The sequence below is a fragment of the Marmota flaviventris genome, chromosome 7 (assembly GCF_047511675.1).
Source record: "Marmota flaviventris isolate mMarFla1 chromosome 7, mMarFla1.hap1, whole genome shotgun sequence".
NCBI classification, from domain to species: domain Eukaryota; kingdom Metazoa; phylum Chordata; class Mammalia; order Rodentia; family Sciuridae; genus Marmota; species Marmota flaviventris.
Genome location: NC_092504.1, coordinates 54,731,646 through 54,755,115, shown reverse-complemented (window position 1 = coordinate 54,755,115; position 23,470 = coordinate 54,731,646). Strand labels below are relative to the sequence as shown.

At 36.5% G+C, this 23,470-nt stretch overlaps 1 pseudogene; it reads right to left on the bottom strand.

The window, feature by feature from the left end:
* LOC114104653 (UDP-glucuronosyltransferase 2B15-like) overlaps positions 1-20,109 on the bottom strand; it is a 34,694-nt pseudogene extending 14,585 nt beyond the window's left edge.
* Between the last annotated feature and the right edge of the window lie 3,361 nt (positions 20,110-23,470).

The window sequence follows — 23,470 nt, the reverse complement described above, 5'->3', positions numbered from 1 at the left end:
ATGTAACATAAAATCCCATCATTAGGTACAACTATAATATACCAATAAAAATGTTGCAAAAAAAAAAAAGACAAACAGAAAACACTAGAAATGATTGATATGTAAATTAAGAAGAGAAAAATCATGTATTATTAGGAATTTGATGTCAATGCTATTCTTAAATTGACCCAAACACTCATTTTCTTTGGAAAGAGATGTGCATTATGACCTAAAAGTTTGACTAGGCTTACTTGTATAATATGTCTCCCTGTGTGTGCTTATATCTGTGTGTCAGGAAGAAATGACCTAGAGCCATTAAACAGTAATTTGAGAGATGATGTTCGAAATTATTATATGTTGATTCTTAATTCATAACTTCATTCATTACTAAGATCAATTTTTTGGTTAGACACTATAGTTAGTACTTGTCTTCAATTCTCATTGTTACATTTCTAGTAAATCACTTAGGTGTATTTTAGGCAGGTTATCTGGATAACTTTTTAATTTGAAATTATTAGTACTTATTTCCTCCTAGTGAGCACTGAACAAAAGTTACTTATAACTAGGATTGTTTTACATGTTTATATTTATTATGTCTATAATACTTCATTTCTCACTTTATAATTTGTGAGAGTTTCCCAATGCTTTCCTCTGTAACATCCCATAAAAACTGAAGGTTAAAAATCACTGACATTCAGAAGATAAATAGTGTGGTTTGGAGTTTTTTCTACATAATCCTAAGAATCCTAACAGTTCTCTACTTGTTCATTTCAGAACTATATTGACCCACAATCAGCATTTTCACTGCATTAGAATGATACATATATCTGAGTGATCATATATTTGGGTTGTTTATAAATATCATGTTTTGCCCTGAAATTTGTTAATGATATTAAAGTTTCACAAGAATGAACTGTGTGTAAGTGGCTGTGAAGAACCCTTTATCACCACCTCATATGACCAATGGGAATTGTTGCACCCTGGTGGGTGTTCCTCTGGACCTTTTATTGAACTGGCCAAGTTGTTGAGTAGTTCACTCACATTATGAAAAATTTGTAGAAAACATATGTTTGTCTAGAATGTTTAAGAAGTAGCGTTTGATGGTTCCTACTCCATAACAAGTTATGCAATTAATTTCTTTATACATAGGAATACTGTCCCATCAAAAGTTTTTTGAATACCTTGTTCAAACCATAATCATAAACTCATCCTTTTTCATTCCATTTTAAACATATTATTTTCATGATTCTCTCAGTAAAAGAATGACCAAATTCTTCCAAACTAAAAACACATGTTCTATTCCTAATCTTGTTTTGCAACAACTCTTCTGGAAAAAGAAAAAAAAAGAAATTTTCAAAAGCACTGATATAGATAAATTGATAAAATGAGTTTTAATGTAGCAGTCACTGCACTACTCCTTGGACCTTGTGACATATGCAGTTATTTTGGGATTGCAATAAGATAGAACAACATGTAAAGCAACATATTCAATATAATTTCTCACATCTCAAATGTTCTTCATATCTGTGCTGTACAAAAATTTTCTACTACTGTTTTATAAATATACCCTTTAAAAAAATAGTTAAGCCCTGAAAAAGACAGGTGACTGTCATTCTGCAACATTAGTTATAAGGAAAAAATGTTTATCATATAAAAATTTGGAAAAACATGAAAGTGTATGTAAAAAGATTCTTCTAGGTGATCTTTGGTTCATGCGCAGATTTAGATTTGAATGCTTTTTAAAATTTGAATGCTTTAAAATTTGAATGCTTTCATTATGGTCTCTCTCTCTCTCTTTTTAATTTGTTTTTTATTATATTTTTTCTCTGGTGCTAGGGATTGAACCCAGGGCTTTATGCATCATTGTTTCCTTTTTTTTCTGTTCATGTAACTACATGAACAGATACATGTAGTATCTGCTCTCTCTCATGTAGTAACTGCTCTCTTTCTCTTGTTATTGACACAGTAACATATAAAATATAAGTGGAAAATTGAAAATTTTTGTATATTTTTTTTTCTTCTCACAAAAATAGTGACATTATTATATTCAATATTTTGCCTTTTGGTCTCCAGCTAAACTTATGTTGTGAATTAATGTAGTTAAGCATTAACAGGTGTGGTGGTGCATGCCTGTAATCTCAGCAGCTCAGGAGGCTGAGGCAGGAGGATCCCAAGTTCAAAGACAACCTCAGCAATGGTAAGGCACTAAGCAACTCCACAAGACCCTGTCTCTCAATAAAATACAAAATAGGGTTGGGGATGTGGCTCAGTGGTTGAGTGCCCCTGAGTTCACTCCCTGGTATCAAAATGAAGAAATAAAAATAAAATGCAATAAATAAATAAAGTAATTGTAATGGTGTGATATGTACTGGAATAAGTTTTAAAATCTTTCCTTAATATGTGACATTCAACTTTTTTCCAATATGTATTCTATAAGTAACTGTGATGAACACACATGACATTCATTTGACTTTTTTGTTTGAATAATTTCCATTGATATACTATGAGGCCTGTGGCTATTTGCATTTTTAAGAGTATTGATATATTTGGCTTTTTGTCATTTGACAAAAGTGTTATACCTGCTTAAATAATACAGAAATTGTCTGAGAATATAATCATTGCTGGAAAAGCAAGTCATTTGAGGGGGCATTGTTTTATATAATAAAGATAAAGAAGACAGTGTTTCTGATATTGACCAGTGTTCCAATCTTTTTTATGTAATTAATAACACCTGCTACTATTACTACCTTTCATAATCACACTGCTATCTCTCTTCTCATTGCCCTCCTCTTGTTTATGCTCTCTTTCTCTTGTTATTGACACAGTCACTCTCTCTTGAATGGGGGAATCTTTCATGATCAAGGGTTCATTGATTAACACAGTACTCTGTCTCAGTGTTTATTCAGAACTTTCACTAACTTTTATTTTCTTTTTGAACTGTGTGGAACTTACCATAAGCAACAATGTAATTCTATTGAATATAAGGCTTGAGGAAGATCTCAATATATTGATGCCTTTAAGAATGTAGGAAAAAGGGCACTCTTGAGAGATCACATAACAGTATGGCAAGTGATGTTTGCTTTCTAAGCATGGTATTTATTTAAAGTATTTTAGACTACTCTGTTTCTTCCTATGAATTTTTATCCTATTTGTGGACAGAACTTTTTTTTTTTTTTTTTTGCAATTGTAAACTAAAGGGCTGTACTCAGAAATAAATGACAAGAAAATTTAGGTCATCATTACATGTGCAGTACCTAATTTCTGTGTTTATTCTGTTGGGAAGATATGATGTTGAGACCCAAGTCTCCAAAGGGAGTTTTCCTGAGGTGTCCTCTAAGTTGGGAATATGGAAGAAAGCTCTCTGAAGCTAAACATCCCTATCATGGTCTGGGATATAGTAGTCTGAGTTCTCAGGGGAGTAATTGTTCAAATGCTGGAGTGAAGAAAAGTAAGGGCCACAAATTTATATCACTGAGAAAAGCAATTTCTTTTAAGTAAGATGGTTGTGAAGATCTTAAACCATTACAATACAATTTTAGTAATTCCAGTTGCTCATTTGATTGCCAAAACACATACATTTGCTGTTAAGCCAATTGAATATCTGTTCTCTACGACTTTGGTTGAGAATAATATGTTGATCTTTCAGAAAACTAGTTTCTGGAGAGGGGATCCAAGATGGCAGGACAGAGGGAGGCAGCATTCTGTGTTGCTCCATGACCTGGGACTCAAGTAGTTGGCATACTGCTCCTCTGCATGAGATAGAGTCCCTCTACATACAGCTGCTCATGTGCAGGAATCACAGCTGCTGTGCCCTCTCAGGGATCCAGGCCTTAGCATCAGAGCAGAAACTCTGACTACTTACCCACGCAGGACTTCCAAGTGCCAGAACAGGACAACTGGTATTAGCACCCATGCAGAACTCTGGGCCACCCACTCACACAGAATTCCAGGATGCCATTCCCAGCAAGACACCAGCTGCTACCCACACACAGGAACTCCGGCAGCCACTCCTGTGTGGACCACCATTTACCAATGCACGGCTCCCCCGTCGCCTCCATCTTGGGACTCTGCAGCCACTGCCTTAGCCCCTCACATGCAGTAGCCTGCCTGGACCTGGGGACATTACACAGGCTCTGAAAACAGTTGACAGTCACAACACTGCATTACACAGAGCTCATCTCTGCACACATTGCCCAATGCCAATGCCTGGCTCCTGCCACCCAACCCAACACCCCATCGCTGAAGGCAACCACCTCTATCTTGGGTCAACTTCATCACTATCTTTGGTTCAGAAAACTCCCAGTTCAGAACATGAGCTAGCCAAGTACCCATACTTTCTAATACCAACACCACCCTATACTGGCAGCCACTAACCTCGCACAGTGACTTCTCAGTACAAAATAGCTCTCTGTGACAGGTATGCATCCTGCAGAGCACAACACACAAGACCTCTGAAGAGAAAGGTCCCTGATTAGGAAGTAGTAAGGGAGAGGGTGTGTGAGATACAGTTTAGAGACTGATTAAGGTTCCAGGAACTGTGAGGTCTACAAGTGAGATAAGGAGATAAGACCAGGTGCCCACATCACACAGGTGGGCCCCAAAAGAGATCCTTGAAGTGCAGTTTCCCATCAGGGACTGGCAGGTATTGTATGCTACTTCCAAGTGGCCTGTACCCAAGAACAACCCTTCCACCTTGATAACCCTCACCATCAAGAGGGCAGAGATTCTAGCTAACAACAGACAACCCCACCTATTGGATGAGAAGTGAAGCAGAGAATATACTGATCTCCAATTAAAACAATTCCTGTTTCTTACTTTGAGGGGTTTTTTTTTTCTCTTATCCTTCTCTATCCTCCCACCCACACATCCCCAACATATGTGAAACCAAGTACTTTGTATGAATTAGAATACTGAGGACTAGGATGTCTGAATAGTATACCACAGTTGTGTCAAATATCCTTTTTTCTCCTATTTTTATAATTTTTGCATTTTTTACTTTTCTTAATATTCATATGTTTGTTTTATGTACTCCTCTGTGTTCCCCCTCACTTGTATACCCCAAATCACTTCTTCTTTATTTTCCTGTTATTAACCTTTTTCTTAAGATTCCTCTTTGACACTTCTTATGATACAATAACTCTATATCCTCACCTCCTTTCTCCTCAACATATCATCCTACACCTCATCCCTGGTTCTTTGTCTACAATCAGAAAATCCTTTTGCAAACCCGATGTTTATATTGTAGATAATAATTGAATTCACCATTTCTGTATATTGTAACCAAACTGTAAATATCTTAATAGCAACTATTTGGTGTAATGTTGTATGAATATTGTATGTATTGGGATTTGTTAACATTGTTCTTCCCCTCAAAGGAGAGGTATTTGAACTCTGCAGGGGCACTATAAGCCTATAGAATAAAATAGTAATGCCTCAGATTCGCAGTGCTAACAACATGAAAAAACAAGGAAAGAAAGTGCCCCAAAACAAATCAGGATACTACATTATTAGAATCCATGGCCAGCGCAGCAGAAGAAATTACAGAGAAGGAGTCAGGATATACATAATGAAAATGTTCTGTAAAATAAAGAATAATATAAGAGAGGAAATACAGGCAGCAAAAGATCATTTAGATAAAGAGCTGCATAAGCAAGTACAAGAAGCAAAATATTATTTCAATAGGGAGATAGAGGATACACACACACACACAGACACACACCACAGTGAAGATGGTAAGAAATAATGAGCAGAACATTCAAGATATACAGGATAGCATAAAAAGACTAAAATTTAAGAGTTGTTGGGATACAGGAAAGCATAGAGTTCAAAATCAAAGGCATGAACAATCTGTTCAATGAAATAATATCAGAAAATTTTCCAAACATGAAGAATGAATTGGAAAACCAAATAAAAGAGGCTTACAGAATGCCAAATGTACAAAATCACAACAAATCCACGTCAAGTTATGTTGTAACAAAAATGCTTAGCACAGAGAATAACGAGAGAATTTTAAAAGCCACAAGAGAATGGAATCAGTTATTTATAGGGGGAAACAAATTAGGATATCTGCACAGCTTTCAACCCAGACCCTGAAAGCGAGAAGATCCTGGAACAGCGTAAACCCAGCTATGGGGGAAAAAAAAAAAAAAGATGCCAATCATGAATCTTGTATCCAAAAAAAAAAAAAAAAAAAAAAAAAAAAATTAAGCTTTAGATTCAAAACTTCCATGATAAATAAAAGTTAAAAGAATTTACAAGTAGAAAGTCTGCACTACAGAACAGCCTTGGCAAAATATTCCATGAAGAAGAAATGAAAATCAGCAGAGGAAGGTATTACACTCAAGGAAAAAAACTAATCAAAGGTGAAACCAAGTTAAATACCAAAAATAAACAAAAATGGCTGGAAATGCAAATTATGTCATAATAATAACCGTGAATGTTAATGACCTAGATTCACCAATTCAAAGATATAGACTGGCAGATTCAATTTTTAAAAAAGACCCAACAATACACTGCCTCCAAGAGACTCATCTCATAGGAAAAGACATCCACAGACTGAAGGTGAAAGGTTGGGAAAAATTATACCCCTCACATGGACTGTGGAAGCAAGCAGGGGATTTTATCCTTATATTAAATAAAATAGACTTCAAGGTAATCAAAAGGGACAAGAGAGGACATTTCATGCTGCTCAACAGAATAATACACCAACAAGACATAACAATTATAAGTATATATGCCCCATACAATGAAGCATCTATGTTCATCAAACAAATTCTTTTCAAGATCAAGAGTCAAATAGATCACAACACAATAATTGTGGGTGACTTTAACACACCCCTTTCATCACTGGATATATCTTCCAAATGAAAGCTGAACAAAGAATCTCTAGAACTCAATAATACAATCAATAACTTAGACTTAACTGACATATGTAGAATATTTCATCCTTCAACAAGCCCATACACTTTCTTCTCAGCAGCACATGTATCCTTCTCTAAAACAGACCATATATTATGCCACAAAGCAACTGTTAGCAAATACAAAGGAGTAGAAATACTAACCTGCATTCTATCAGATCATAATGGAATGAAAATACAAATCAATGCTAAAATAATATATAATAGCTACTCCAACACCTGGAGACTAAATATGCTCCTGAATGAATAACAGGTTGCAAAAGATATTAAGGAGGAGATTAAAAAATTCTTAGAGACAGATGAGATAACTGATACAACATATCAAAATCTCTGGGACACTATGAAACCAGTACTAAGAGGAAAATTCATTGCATGGAGTTCATACTTAAAAGAAGAAAAAGCCAACAAATAAAGGACTTAACATTACATCCCAAAGCCCTAGAAAAAGAAGAAGAAACCAACATCAAAAGCAGTAGAAGTCAGGAAATAATTAAAATTTGAGCTGAAATCAATGAAATTGAGACAAAAGAAATAATTTGAAAAATTGACATAACAAAATGTTGGTTCTTTGAAAAAACAAATAAAATTGACAAATCCTTAGCCATACTAAAAGAGAGAGAAAACTCAAATAACTAACATATGTGATAAAAATAAAATATCACAACAGACACTACAGAAAAACAGAAGATAATTAGAAATTATTTTGAAAACTTGTATTTCAATAAAATAGAAAATATCAAAGGCATTGACAAATTACTTGATTTCTATGATTTGTCCAAATTAAATCAGAATGCTATATACAATTTAAACAGATCAGTTTCAAGCAATGAAATAGAAGACATCATCTTAAGCCTATCAACCAAGAAAACCCCAGGACCAGATGGATACATATCTGAGTTCTACAAAACCTTCAGAGAAGAAGTAATATCAATACACTTCAAGTTATTTCATGAAATAGCAAAAGAGAAAGCATTTCCAAACTCATTCTATGACGTCAATATCATCCTGATTCCAAAACCAGGCAAAGACCCATCAAAGAAAGAAAACTTTAGACCAATATCTTAAATGAAAAGATGTGCAAAAATTATCAATAAAATTCTGGCAAATTGAATTTAAAAATATAATCAAAACGATACTGCACAATGATCAAGTGGGGTTCATTTTAGGGATGCAAGGTTGATTCAACATATGAAAATCAATAAATGTAATTCATCATATCAATATACTTTAATATAAGAACCATATGATCATCTCAATAGATGCAGAAAAAGCCTTTAACAAAATATAGCACCCCTCATGTTCAAAACACTAGAAATACTGGGAATAACAGGAACATATCTCAATGTTGTAAAAGCTATCTATGCTAAGCCCAAGGTCAACATCATTCTAAATGGAGAAAAATTGAAATCATTTTCTCTAAAAACTGGAACAAGACAGGGATGCCCTCTTTCACCACTTCTATTTACCATAGTTCTTGAAACACTGGCCAGAGCAATTAGACAGATAAAAGAAATTAAAGGGATAGAGATAAGAAAATAACTCAAATTAGCACTATTTCCCAACAATATGATTCTATACTTAGAAGACCCCCCCAAAAAAATTCCACCAGAAAACTTCTAGAACTGGTAAATGAAATCAGCAAAGTAGCAGTATATAAAATCAACACCCATAAATCAAATGCATTTCTGTATATCGGTGACAAATCCTCTAAAAGTGAAACAAGGAAAAGTACCCCATTAACAATAGCTTCAAAAAAATAAAATAAGGCCCCCCATCCCCCACGCCAGCCAGGTAGGTGGAAAGGTGACCACCGACAGAAAAGGCCCAGTGGCACGCGGCGGGACAGAGCTTCCAATCACTACTGCAAGGTAGGCGGGCCTGCGACCCACCGGCAGAAGAGGAGCAGCGGCCTGCTGAGAGGCAGAGCCGCCCCCTCCCCCTGCACCGGCAAGGTAGAGGGAACTGTGACCACGCACAGAGCAGGCCCAGCGGCCTGCTGAGGGGCAGAGCCGCCCCACACCCCCCGCGCCTGCCAGGTAGGTGGAAAGGTGACCACCGACAGAAAAGGCCCAGTGGCCCAGGGCAGGACAGAGCTTCCAATCACTCCTGCAAGGTAGGCGGGCCTGCGACCCACTGGCAGAAGAGGAGCAGCGGCCTGCTGAGAGGCTGAGCCGCCCCCTCCCCCTGCGCCGGCAAAGTAGAGGGAACTGTGACCACGCACAGAGCAGGCCCAGTGGCCTGCTGAGGGGCAGAGCCGCCCCACACCCCCCGCACCTGCCAGGTAGACGGAACTGTGACCACCGACAGAAAAGGCCCAGTGGCCCGCGGAGGGGCAGAGCTTCCAATCACTCCTGCAAGGTAGGCGGGCCTGCGACCCACCGGCAGAAGAGGAGAAGGGGCCTGCTGAGAGGCAGAGCCGCCCCCTCCCCCCCGCTCCTGCAAGGTAGACGGAACTGTGACCACCATCAGAACAGGCCAGACCTGCAACCGAGAGACAGAACAGGCCCAGTGGTCTGAGGAAGGGTAGAGCCACCCCCCCCCCGCGCCTGCAAGGTAGGCAGACCTGCGACCCACTGGCAGTACAGCCCCAGAGGCCTGCAGAGGGGCAGTGCCGCCGCCTGCGCCTGCAAGGTTGGCGGACCTGCTACCGACCGGCAGAGCAGGCCCAGCGGCCTCCCGGCGTGGTAGGCACATTGCCCCAATTGGAGGAGGGGCAGAGCCGCCGCCCGCGCCTGCGAGGGAGACTTTGCAACTATACAAGACCAATATAAATATATAGGGGGAAAATTCAATAGCACAACAGTTTCACCAAGTAGAAAGGAACGCGAACAGTATGAAGAGACAAGGAAAGAAAGGACCACAAGCAATGCAGGTCAACTCAACGTTAGAAGAGGTAATAGCTGCAGCAAAATATTACAGGAAGAGGAAATGGAAAATAACAATGAAAACCAACATTGGGAGGTAGGACACTAAAGGGGGGAAAATAATCAAAGAGGAAAACAAACCATGTTTAGTAACATAAATAAAAAAATATGGCTGGAACAACAACCCATATCTCAATAATAACCCTAAATGTTAATGGCTTAAACTCACCAATCAAGAGACACAGGCTAGTAGAATGGATCACAAAACAAGACCCAACAATATGCTGCCTACAGGAGACGCATTTGATAGGAAAAGACATACATAGGCTGAAGGTGAAAGGTTGGGAAAAATCATATCACTCATATGGACTTCGGAAACAAGCAGGAGTATCCATACTCATATCAAATAAAATAGATTTCAAGCCAAAGTTAATCAAAAGGGATAAAGAGGGACACTACATACTGCTCAAGGGAACCGTACACCAACAAGACATAACAATCATAAATATATATGCCCCAAACAATGGTGCAGCTATGTTCATCAAACAAACTCTTCTCAAGTTCAAGAGTCTAATAGACCACCATACAATAATCATGGGAGACTTCAACACACCTCTATCACCACTGGACAGATCTTCCAAACAAAAGTTGAATAAGGAAACTATAGAACTCAATAACACAATTAATAACCTAGACTTAATTGACATATATAGAATATACCACCCAACATCAATCAGTTACACTTTTTTCTCAGCAGCACATGGATCCTTCTCAAAAATAGATCATATATTATGTCACAGGGAAACTCTTAGACAATATAAAGGAGTAGAGATAATACCATGCATCCTATCTGATCATAATGGAATGGAACTGAAAATCAACGATAAAAGAAGGAAGGAAAAAGAATACATCACTTGGAGAATGAACAATAGGTTACTGAATGATCAATGGGTTATAGAAGACATCAAGGAGGAAATTAAAAAATTCTTGGAGATTAATGAAAACACAGACACAACATATCGGAATCTATGGGACACATTGAAAGCAGTTCTAAGAGGAAAATTCATTGCTTGGAGTTCATTCCTTAAAAAAAGAAAAAACCAACAAATAAATGATCTCATACTTCATCTCAAAATCCTAGAAAAAGAAGAGCAAAACAACAGCAAAAGAAGTAGAAGGCAAGAAATAATTAAAATCAGAGCTGAAATTAATGAAATCGAAACAAAAGAAACAATTGAAAAAATTGACAAAACTAAAAGTTGGTTCTTTGAAAAAATGAACAAAATCGACAGACCCTTAGCCATGCTAGCGAAGAGAAGAAGAGAGAGAACTCAAATTACTAACATACGGGATGAAAGAGGCAATATCAAAACAGACACTTCAGAAATACAGAAGATAATCAAAAATTATTTTGAATCCTTATACTCCAATAAATTAGAAGATAGTGAAGGCATAGATAAATTTCTTAAGTCATATGATCTGCCCAGATTGAGTCAGGAGGATATAGACAACCTAAACAGACCAATATCAATTGAGGAAATAGAAGAAACCATCAAAAGACTACCAACTAAGAAAAGCCCAGGACCGGATGGGTATACAGCAGAGTTTTACAAAACTTTTAAAGAGGAACTAATACCAATACTTTTCAAGCTACTTTGGGAAATAGAAAAAGAGGGAGAACTTCCAAATTCATTCTATGAGGCCAACATCACCCTGATACCTAAACCAGACAAAGACACTTCAAAGAAAGAAAACTACAGACCAATATCTCTAATGAACCTAGATGCAAAAATCCTCAATAAAATTCTGGGGAATCGGGTACAAAAACATATCAAAAAAATTGTGCACCATGATCAAGTAGGATTCATCCCTGGGATGCAAGGCTGGTTCAATATACGGAAATCAATAAATGTTATTCACCACATCAATAGACTTAAAAATAAGAACCATATGATCATCTCGATAGATGCGGAAAAAGCATTCGACAAAGTACAGCATCCCTTTATGTTCAAAACTCTAGAAAAACTAGGGATAACAGGAACATACCTCAATATTGTAAAAGCAATCTATGCTAAGCCTCAGGCTAGCATCATTCTGAATGGAGAAAAATTGAAGGCATTCCCTCTAAAATCTGGAACAAGACAGGGATGCCCTCTCTCACCACTTCTGTTCAACATAGTTCTCAAAACACTGGCCAGAGCAATTAGACAGACGAAAGAAATTAAAGGCATCAAAATAGGAAAAGAAGAACTTAAATTATCACTATTTGCAGGTGACATGATTCTATACCTAGCAGACCCAAAAGGGTCTACAAAGAAACTATTAGAGCTAATAAATGAATTCAGCAAAGTGGCAGGATATAAAATCAACACGCATAAATCAAAGGCATTCCTGTATATCAGCGACAAATCCTCTGAAATGGAAATGAGGACAACCACTCCATTCACAATATCTTCAAAAAAAATAAAATACTTGGGAATCAACCTAACAAAAGAGGTGAAAGACTTATACAATGAAAACTACAAAACCCTAAAGAGAGAAATAGAAGAAGATCTTAGAAGATGGAAAAATATACCCTGTTCATGGATAGGCAGAACTAACATCATCAAAATGGCGATATTACCAAAAGTTCTCTATAGGTTTAATGCAATGCCAATCAAAATCCCAACGGCATTTCTTGTAGAAATAGAGAAAGCAATCATGAAATTCATATGGAAAAATAAAAGACCCAGAATAGCAAAAACAAGGCTAAGCAGGAAGTGTGAATCAGGCGGTATAGAGATACCAGACTTCAAACTATACTACAGAGCAATAGTAACAAAAACAGCATGGTACTGGTACCAAAACAGGCGGGTGGACCAATGGTACAGAATAGAGGACACAGAAACCAATCCACAAAACTACAACTACCTTATATTTGATAAAGGGGCTAATTCATGCAATGGAGGAAGGATAGCATCTTCAACAAATGGTGCTGGGAAAACTGGAAATCCATATGCAACAAAATGAAACTGAATCCCTTTCTCTCGCCATGCACAAAAGTTAATTCAAAATGGATCAAGGAGCTTGATATCAAATCAGAGACACGCTGTCTGATAGAAGAAAAAGTTGGCTACGATCTACATACGGTGGGGTCGGGCTCCAAATTCCTCAATAGGACACCCATAGCACAAAAGTTAATAACTAGAATCAACAAATGGGACTTACTCAAACTAAAAAGTTTTTTCTCAGCAAAAGATACAATAAGAGAGGTAAATAGAGAGCCTACATCCTGGGAACAAATCTTTACTGCTCACACTTCAGATAGAGCCCTAATATCCAGAGTATACAAAGAACTCAAAAAATTAGACAATAAGAGAACAAACAACCCAATCAACAAATGGGCCAAGGACCTGAACAGACACTTCTCAGAGGAGGACATACAATCAATCAACAAGTACATGAGAAAATGCTCACCATCTCTAGCAGTTAGAGAAATGCAAATCAAAACCACCCTGGGATACCATCTCACTCCAGTTAGATTGGCAGCCATTATGAAGTCAAACAACAACAAGTGCTGGCGAGGATGTGGGGAAAAGGGTACACTTGTACATTGCTGGTGGGACTGCAAATTGGTGCAGCCAATTTGGAAAGCAGTATGGAGATTTCTTGGAAAGCTGGGAATGGAGCCACCATTTGACCCAGCTATTCCCCTTCTCGGTCTATTCCCTAAAGACTTAAAAAGAGCATGCTACAGGGACACTGCTACATCGATGTTCATAGCAGCACAATTCACAATAGCTAGACTGTGGAACCAACCTAGATGCCCTTCAATGGATGAATGGATAAAAAAAAATGTGGCATTTATACACAATGGAGTATTACTCTGCATTAAAAAATGACAAAATCATAGAATTTACAGGGAAATGGATGGCATTAGAGCAGATTATGCTAAGTGAAGCTAGCCAATCCCTAAAAAACAAATGCCAAATGTCTTCTTTGATATAAGGAGAGTAACTAAGAACAGAGTAGGGTCGAAGAGCATGAGAAGAAGATTAACATTAAACAGGGATGAGAGGTGGGAGGGAAAGGGAGAGAGAAGGGAAAATGCATGGAAATGGAAGGAGACCCTCAGAGTTATACAAAAGTACATACAAGAGGAAGTGAGGGGAAGGGGAAAAATAATACAAGGGGGACAAACGAATGTCAGTAGAGGGGGCAGAGAGAGAAGAGTCTACCACGCGGCCTGCGCAATGGTTTCATTAATGAGGTTCTAGGCATAAAGTTAGTTAGAAGAGATCGAAATAAAACACACAGACACAGTTACCTTATTTCTATTGCCAGGTCCGAGATGGCTCCCCTCTCTGGCTCCGACCTCTAACCGCCCAGCAGGGCAGCAAGGATTACTCAGGGCTAGCAGGAGAGAGAGAGAGTGAACACGCCAGGGAGTAGCCTTTTATTGGGGAACAAGAAATTCAGGGGATAATTCCATCCAATGAAGGTTGAGGGGGGACTGCACTCCAAGGTCAGGGTCAGTGATTGGGCCCCCGGGGTCAGTGGTCAGTCACACCCCCACACGGACGGGTTCTCTCATCAGGAAAGGGCCGGGAATATTCCGACACAGCCAGAAGCCTCAGACCCTTAACGGGAGTCGCCCAGTCACGTGTCAGGATGGCTTCCCACAGAAGAGGGGAGGGGAGGGGAGGGGAGGGGGGATAGTAGAGGATAGGAAAGGCAGCAGAATACAACAGACACTAGTATGGCAATATGTAAATCAATGGATGTGCAACTGATGTGATTCTGCAATCTGTATATGGGGTAAAAGTGGGAGCTCATAACCCACTTGAATCAAATTGTGAAATATGATATATCAAGAACTATGTAATGTTTTGAACAGCCAACAATAAAAAATTTAAAAAAATAAAAATAAAATAAGATACTTGGGAATCAATTTAGTGAAAGACATGAAAGACCTCTACAACAAAAACTACAGCACACTAAAGAAAAAAATGAAAGAAGACATTAGAAGCTGGAAAGATCTCCCCTGTTCTTGGGTAGGCAGAATTAATATTGCCAAAATGCCATACTACCAAAGCATTATACCAATGTAATGCAATTTCAATCAAAATCCCAATGACATCTCTCATAGAAATAGAACAAGCTGTCATCAAATTCATCTGGAAAAATAAGAGACCCTGAATAGCTAAAGCAATCCTTAGCAAGTAGAGTGAAGCAGGTGGCATCATTATAACAGATCTTACACTAGACTACAGAGCAATAGTAACAAAAACAGCATGGTATTGGCACCAAAATAGACTTGTAGACCAATGGTATAGAATAGATAACACAGATTCAAACCCACAGAATTACAGTTATCTTATATTAGACAAAAGTGCCAAAGACATACGTTGGAGGAACCATACTTTTTCAACAAGTGATGCTGGGAAAACTGGAAATTCATATGCAATAAAATGTAATTAAACCCATATCTCTCACCAGGCACAAAACTCAACTCAAAGTGGGTTAGGAACATAGGAATTAAACCACAGACAGTGCACCTATTAGAAGAAAAATAGGCCCAAATCTCCATCATGTTGGATTAGGCCTGACTTCCTTATAAGACTCTGATAGCACAAGAATTGAAATCAAGAATCAATAAATGCAATGAATTCAAATGAAAAGGCTTCTTCTCAGCAACAGACAACCAGTGAGGTAAACAGAGGGCTTACATTTTGGGAGCAAATTTATACCATATGCATATCAGACAGAGCACTGATCTCTAGGATATATAAAGAACTCAAAAATCTAAACACCAAAAAAAAAAAAAAAAAAAAAAAAAATCAATAACTGGGCCAAGGAACTGAACGCACACTTCTCAGAAGATTATACATAATCAATCAGCAAATATATGAAAAACTGTTTGGCATCTCTAGCAATTAGAGAAATGCAAATCAAAATTCCTCTAATGTTTCATCTCATTCCAGTCAGAATGGCAGCTATTTAAACTACAAACAACAATAAGTGTTGGTGACGATGTGGGGAAAATGACACACTCATACACTGCGGATGGGACTTCAGATTGGTGCAGCTAATATGGAAAGCAGTATCGAGATTCCTTGGAAAACAGGGAATGGAACTACCATTTAACCCACCTATCCCACTCCTCAGTCTATAACCAAAGGACTTAAAAACAGCATACTGCAGGCACTCAGCCACATCAGTGTTTATGGTAGCACAATTTACAATAGCTAAAGTGTGGAACCAACCTGTATGCATGTTAATAGATGAATGGATGAAAAAAAAATGTGGCATATATACACAATAGAAGAGAATAAAATCATGGCATTTGCACGTAAATGGATGGCATTAGAGAAGATAATGGTAAGTGAAAAAACAAATTCTGAATATTTTCTCTGATATAAGGGGGCTGATTCATAATGGAGACTGTGGGGGGCATGAGAGGAATACATCAATTGTAGATAGGGCAAAGGGGTGGGAGGGCAAGGGTGTGTGTGTAGAAAGACAGTGGAACAAGATGGCCATTATTATTCTAAGTACAAGTGTGAAGCCATGAGGGGCTGGGGATATAGCTCAGTTGGTAGAGTGCTTGCCTTACATGCACAAAGCCCTGGGTTCAATCCACAGCACCAAATAAATAAACAAATAAACAAATAAACAAACAAACAAATAAATAAATAAATAAAAAGACATGAATAGTGTGACTCTCCTTTTTGTACAACCAGATATATGAAAAATTGTGCTCTGTGTAATATGTATTATAAAGCATTCTGATGTTATATATAACAAATTAGAATTAAAAAAATAAAACTAGTTTATGTTGTGTGTAATTATATTCACTGTACTTGTCACATATTAGCTAATTGATATTATTAGTAATAGAGTTACCACAAGAAATCTGGACTGGCTACATTTACAAGAGAAAATCTGTGGTAGTTTGTTTCAGTCATATTTTGAGTTTCTATTTCTCAATTTGAATATAATCCAAACTCATATACACAGCAGTGTTTAGGGTATGCTAAAATAAATTAAATGTAAAAATACCCAAATATTACTATTTCTAAGTATTTACCTTTTTGGTATAGTTCGGGTCTTTAAAAGTAAAATACAAAGTTCAGTTATTCAGAAGGAAAATTGTTTTATAAAAACAAAAAAGGAATAATTACAATAGCAAATATTGCTTTGGATCCTATGTTTGTACCAGGGACATTGTGTATCAGTATTATCTACTTTTTCCAGGTAACACAAATGAAGTTTGACTATTAATAGATAAATAAGCATAGTCACATGTAAGAACAACCTCATCCATGTTTACATCATTTGTTATCTGCAGTCTTGCAACAACTTCCTGAGTGGTTCCTCTGCATTGTCTTTCCCTCTAAAATCCAACTTGGTGACTGCATTTTGAGATTTTTCAAAACGGAAACTTTATTCACATTTCTCTTATGCTTAACTCTTTTCATTGGCTACCCAATGTACTTCACAGATACTTTAAACTCCTACTAATTATCTGGCTTTCACTTACCTCTCTAGCATCATCTGCTCTTTGCTGAGCCTTCTCCTGCTGAACTACTCTTGAAGTTCTTGGGAGTTTCCCTTACTATTTATTGTATGTGCTTTTCCTTTTGTGTCTCCCTCTCTCCCTCAACCTCTTTTCCTATCCTGTGGATTCTTTAGAATTCACCTTAGTTATCAAGGATTTAAGGATTTATTTTATGATCTTTGCTGGAGGTTTCATTAGTATTGTATGATTTCCTTATGATAACACACACAAATTTATTACTTGTTACAGACGGAATATAAGGTATGGTTGATGCAGAAACTGCGTCAACTTTATATCTCTCTATATCCAGCACTTATCTCTGGTATATGACAGTCACTTAATAAATATTCTTTGTATTTATTAGAAGAAATGATTGATTCTTTATTATGTATTAGATAATTAAAGCCTTTTTTCCTGATTATTCTCAAAGGATGCCCGATATCCTACTTTCTTCTGTGACAATAATAAAATGCCATTACATGTGATGACATAGAAATGCCTGGGCCTCTAACTGGCAGAACTCTTTATCTTGCTTTTCATATCTCTGAGTTAAACACTCTGAATTAAGAATGCAGAGTCATTTCTACGAAAAATGTTAATCAAACAGAACAAAACAAACAGGAGAAGATTTACCTTAGGGAGGGGTTTGGCAGGTTTACAATGGAGCCCTCCAACAAAGTCAAAATTTGGTAAGAGTGGACTAGGAAATTCTAAATCCCAATAGGTTCGAATAAGCCAAAAGTCAGCTTTCCCTATTGTATCATATATTGTAGTGGGTCTCCCTGAATGCATAAAAGAAAAGAAGAAAAGATAGTGAGAGACTTGTGTCTGGAATGCTTCATATAATTTCCATGAAATTAACAGGATTAGGGTAGGCAAGATGATTAAAGTGCATGTGTGTACATGTGTGTGTGTTTGCATCCTGCATTTGATATGTTTTATAGTGTATGTTTTTGCATACTATAATTGATATGTTTTAGCTGTTAATATGTACATAAACTAATTGTGTGGGTACTTTCTAATGTTCCATCAGTGTATATACAATCACAAATAATTACTAACATAAGCCAGCATAGAAGTCAACATGAAGTTCATTCTCTCTCGAAAACTGCAAAAGTAACCTAAATTTTTAAAATCTTTGTGAGCTCCACAACCAATCAGTGCTCCCATAACTGTTAAGACATCTTTTCTAGGAGTACTCAGTCTAATTCTTACAATTGAGCAAACCATTCCCTTGATCCTTGATTGTACAAGTGGATTGCAATGGTTAGTGAATATGCCTGAATTCTTAGTGACCACTACTGCAATTACCTCATATTAAGAGATTAATAATATTAACTTGGTAAAATTTATATATCTGAAAATAACAGCCAGAAAGTTTTTACAAATCATTACAATATAGATTTGTTTTCATGCTTACTTTAGTTCATATTGTCTTAAATGGTAAATATTAGGCTTTAAAAATATAGACTAATAAGGTGTGGTTCCACTTTGCATAAAAGTTTTAGGCCTTAAGACATGATTTGTTTGTTTTTATTAAAAGAATGTGAAGTATGAGATAGGTCAATTTATACCTCTCTGTATCTGAGATAGAGACACTATTTACTTAACTGTGAAGGATTATTTAAGGTAATTCAGATAAATATTTTAATTTCTAACTGAGGAAACAAAACTATACAAAAATAAACAATTTTCTCCATGGTACATACATATGGTTGTGCTAGTAATATTTGTGTATGTTATTAATTGCATGTCTATCATCATTAAACCATTTAGTGAAATTAATAATGACTGTCCTTAAAGATGAAAAGAATAGTTAAATGCAGAGAAATCTTTCATGATAAAATTTGCAAGTTATTGTTTCCTAGAGCATTCTGTATGAGTGATTGCCACTGGTTTCTAATTGGCCCTACAATGTAACCCCCCCCCCCTTTTTATTGGTGAGACTATTTGTTCATCTTATATTTTCATTCCATCCTTTTACTTACAGAAAATAAAATTCTTCTGATTTTATATTTATGAAAGCTCAGCTTCAAAGTCACAGGAAAATTAGGATTTCAAGTAATAATTAAAGAATCAACTTACCTAGAGCTTCACTATAAATCTGATTCCATTTTTTCACATCAAATGTCTGGAACCAAAAATCAAAATAAAGCACATACATTGTGTTTTTAATCCTCTCCCTGAATGTCATATGATCACTTAATTCTGACATAATAATAGGCACATAGGAGGGAGGGACTGTAAGTTCCCCACTGTACTTTTCATATGTGTAGCCAAAAGTGCAGTGGAGAGTGTATATAAATGGTATTTTAAGTAGCTCAGCCAGCAGCTCACCACAGGGACCAATAGCATCCGCAAGAACAACATCAAATTTTGATTTGTGTAGTTTCATCATAAGTTTCTTGTTGAAAACTACATTTCTGCAGAGTTGTTCAATTGTATTGGAATATTCCTTGAAAATTTTTTGCACTAATGAATAAAATTCCCAAAAGTCATCTTTTGAAATATCATAAATCCATTCATGGATCCATTTGGAGAAACTTTCTTCCAAATGTTGTTCTCTTGAAGGTGCAGGATAAACCTCAAAATTAATAGCCGATGTTGTGTTGGGATTAATAAGAATGGAAGCTGTGGATGTCAGAACAGTCACCTCATGACCTCTCTGGAGAAGTTCATCCAGGATTGTCTTTATGTTGATCCAATGGCTGTATTCTGTGGGCCACACCAGCACTTTTCCACAGCTTCCAGAACTAAAGTAACACATCAGTTGTATCAGCAGAAGAACCAAGTTCCTTTTCACAGACATCTTAGTGCAATGTAGTGCTTCTTTCACATTAGCAGCTCTTCTTTTCTTCAATTTCTCAGGCTTATATCTCACGACAAATCAATCCAAAGTTAAAGTATAACTCCTACACTTCAAAGTACAATCATAGTGTTAACAGGTTGATCAATAGGAAAACAAACACAAGATAGAGTACCTAAAGGTTATAAAAACTTGTTTTATAACTCCTTTATTTTTCTAAGTGATATTTTCAAGCTAAGATTTAATGATCTCTCATATATACATTACCTGTTTTATGTATTGTGTTTTAGAGTGATATCAAAAACAGTGGCAACTGAGAGGATCTCTTGTATGTATCAAATAATAATACAACTGACACAGCATTTCTTCGATTACCTGATTCAAAGGTAATTTTTAAATATTCTTGATATTAATGAATACTATACAATTCACCAATTTAAAGTGTACAATTCACTGTTTCCTAATATATGCACAGAATTGTGAAATCTTATTATATATGAATTTAAATCCAATTCTTCTTCTTGGTTTATTCCATTGTATATGCCTATAACAAAATACTTAAATCAGGGTATAAGTAAAAGATTAATTTTGCCCATAATTCTACTGCCTCTATTGGTATCTGATTAGGACACTGTTTAGCACACTCTGGCTATGTCACAGCATGGCAGAAAAATAAAATGGGACTTGGGTATGTGCCCAAGAAGTCAAGCACTTGGAGTGACCCTGTTTTATAGCAACTGTCTTTTGCAGCAACTAATCCAGTCCTGACAGATCTAACCTACTCACATAGACATATTAATCCTTATTAAAGTCTTAATGATTGCTATGGTCTGAAAATAAGTTTTCCCCCCAGAACTTTTGTTGATGCAGGAATATTCAGAGGTAAAATCATTAGATTATGAGAACTAAAACCTAATTATTCCAAACTAGAGTGCACTGAGTGGGTATAACTCTAGGCAGGTGGAGCTTGGCTGGTTGAAGTGGATTGTTGTGGGTATGCCTTAGAAGGGTGCATTTGCCCTGTGGAGTCTCTCTCTCTCTCTCTCTCTCTCTCTCTCTCTCTCTCTCTCTCTCTCTCTCTCTCTTTCACTCATTGACATGAGCTGAACATCTTTTCTTTGCTATGTCCTTCCCCCATGATGTACTAGTTCATCTTGAGCCCAGAGCAATGGGGTTGGCCATCAGTGGACAGAGACCTCTGAAACCACAAGCCCCCAATAAATATTTTCTCCTTTAAGTTGTTCTTAGGTATTTTGGTCAGAGTGATGATAAAGTTGACTAAAATAATCACCTTTTAAGGTCACCATACCTCTCAATACTGTCACCTTAGCAAAGGTGGGTAGTGACAAGCTCTATTCAAACACATAAATTCCCTACTAAAAAGATATATTCAGTGATGCAGACACTGCTTGTGATGGTCTTGAATGAAGTCTACCTTACTGTTATTAAGAGGTATTGTTAATATTTTGCTTTAACAGTAGTGGGAAAACATTTTCTTCAGGTTTATCACTTATGATGTTATTATTTTTAATATGTTCTTAGAAGAAGACAATCCACAGGAACTTAAATCATATTTAGCTACTTATTATTATTGTTTTACTGAAAAAGGTGTTCCGTGCAAGTTATCTGGAGAATCATTTTAGTTTAGTTATTTTGTCTTTCAATTTAAGGGTAGTAAAAGGTAGTTAGTTATAGATGAAATTACTTTATTTCACTTTCAGTCAGCTCTGTGTTCCTGTGTAGCTTATCTTAAAGTTTATTGGATTTTCCAAACACTCCCCCTTAAATAAATTTTATAATAAGGTTAAGAATTACTGATTTTTTTTGGGTCATGGTGCATGGTTTAGAATTTCAATGAAACTGTTCCAAGAGTCCTATTTATAATCTAGGTGTATAAAGGTATAGTTATATGTTTAAGTTATCATATTTCTTAGGTCATTCTTTCTATATGACAGATTTTGTTCTGTTATCAAGTTGATACTATGGTAGAATTTGCTATGTATAACTGGGTATGAGGGGCTCTCCTCACCTTTCTGTATCCTACAGGGAGAACTTGTACCCCAAAAAAGGTTCAGCAGGCATTTCTCCAGTGGAGATCTGGTCAAACTTTTGATCAAATCACTTCAACTTTTAGAAAGCTCCTGGTAAAGACATGTTTGGTTGGAATTGTTTCAGAATTATTCTTACTTAAGATCACCAATACATACCTACAGCTAACTTACTATCTAAAAAAAATTATCAATCCCATATCATTCAATTTACTCTCACCTGTGTGTTGTGTGTTAGTCAACTTTGTGTTATGCTAAAAAAATACCTGAGATAATTAACTGATAAGGAAGTAAATTTTGTTTTGGCTCACAGTTTTGGAGGCTAATGGTGAGGGGGAACATCATGGTAGGATCCTGTGACAGAGAAATTGGCTGGGATTTAAAAAAGAGAGAGAGAAGAAGAGAAGGGGGTCGAAATCCCAATTTAGACCTTTCAAGGGCATACCCTTAATTACATGAATTTCTTCCACTAGGCCTTTATCTAAAAATTCTACCACCTCTCAGTGTTGCCTTGGACCATGAACCAATCCTTCAACACATGGGCCATTGGGACATATTCAAGAACCAAAGTATAAACTCCTCTCCCCACAAAAGTAAGAAAATGTAAAGGAGACAAAATTTCACTACCTGTGTATTTAAAACCATATACTTGCTTTTTTTCTTTCATTGAATTAAAAAAAATGTCATTTTAGATATTGATGGACCTTTTTGTTTTATTCCTTTATTTACATGTGGTACTGAGAATCAAACCCAGGGCCCCACACATGCTAGTCAAGTGCTCTACCACAGAGTCATATCCCAAGCCCTCCTTCATTGAATTTTTTCATGAATATTTTTTTTCTTTTCCCACTGTATAATAATGACAAACTTTTGAATATATATTTTGTAATATATATAATTTGTAATATATAAAGCATATATTTAAAATAATTTTTAAAGAAGAGATAAACAAGATAAAAATTTTTCTAAATATTAACCATGCAGACTGTACATTGTCCAGAGCATTCTTCAAAATTATAATTTTTAACTGAATGATACTGGTTTCTGTAGGGAGAGTCTGTAGGTTTCTGTAGGGAGAGTTATCTCTGTGATTCACATGTGACATCAAGGTACTCTGTGTATCCAATAATTGTTAACTTATGTTCATTCTTTGTGTCACCAATTTGTAGTCCAAAGCTATCCATGCTGTAGATAATATTACATGAAATAGGTAGAATAGTATAACCTATGTTGGTGAACTAATTATAAACATGCATTTATTCTAATTTTGTGACATCCTTATGAAAATAGTATAAGCTCAATTTGAGAAAATTTAG